Source organism: Monodon monoceros, unplaced genomic scaffold, assembly GCF_005190385.1.
Source record: "Monodon monoceros isolate NGI ecotype Baffin Bay Population unplaced genomic scaffold, NGI_Narwhal_1 Super_Scaffold_12, whole genome shotgun sequence".
Taxonomy (NCBI): Eukaryota; Metazoa; Chordata; class Mammalia; order Artiodactyla; family Monodontidae; genus Monodon; species Monodon monoceros.
Genome location: NW_021703768.1, coordinates 57,514,536 through 57,515,009, shown reverse-complemented (window position 1 = coordinate 57,515,009; position 474 = coordinate 57,514,536).

The window sequence follows — 474 nt, the reverse complement described above, 5'->3', positions numbered from 1 at the left end:
GCCGCCGCCGCCGCCGCCGCCGCCGCCTTCTTCCCGGAGGCCGGCCCGCACCCTCCAGGACGCATGCGCCACCTAGCGGCCGCCGCTGCGGAGCGAACACTCAAACGCCTAGGCTGGGTTGCGCATGCGCCTCGGGCCCCATTGCCGGGTCTTAGTCCGGTCCTTCCCGCTCCAGCGCGGGCTCGTCTGAGAAAGAGTATTTTCTTGGGAACGGTGGAGAACGCCGCACCGGAGCAGTCACCCGGGAGACTGTTCGCACCCTTCGCGGTGCGATGGGTACTGGCTGAGGGACGGAGCGAAGAGAGGGGCCGGCCAGGAACAGTGGAACCCACAGCCAGGCTGCCCCCTCTCTTCCTCCTCGCCAAGACTCGCTTCCTGAGCTTTCGAGTATCTCGAAGGTTCCCAAAGTCGGTGCAAGCTGGAATGGGGGAAACTTGGCCTCTAGCCAACATGAGGAGACGCTGAGAAATGGTC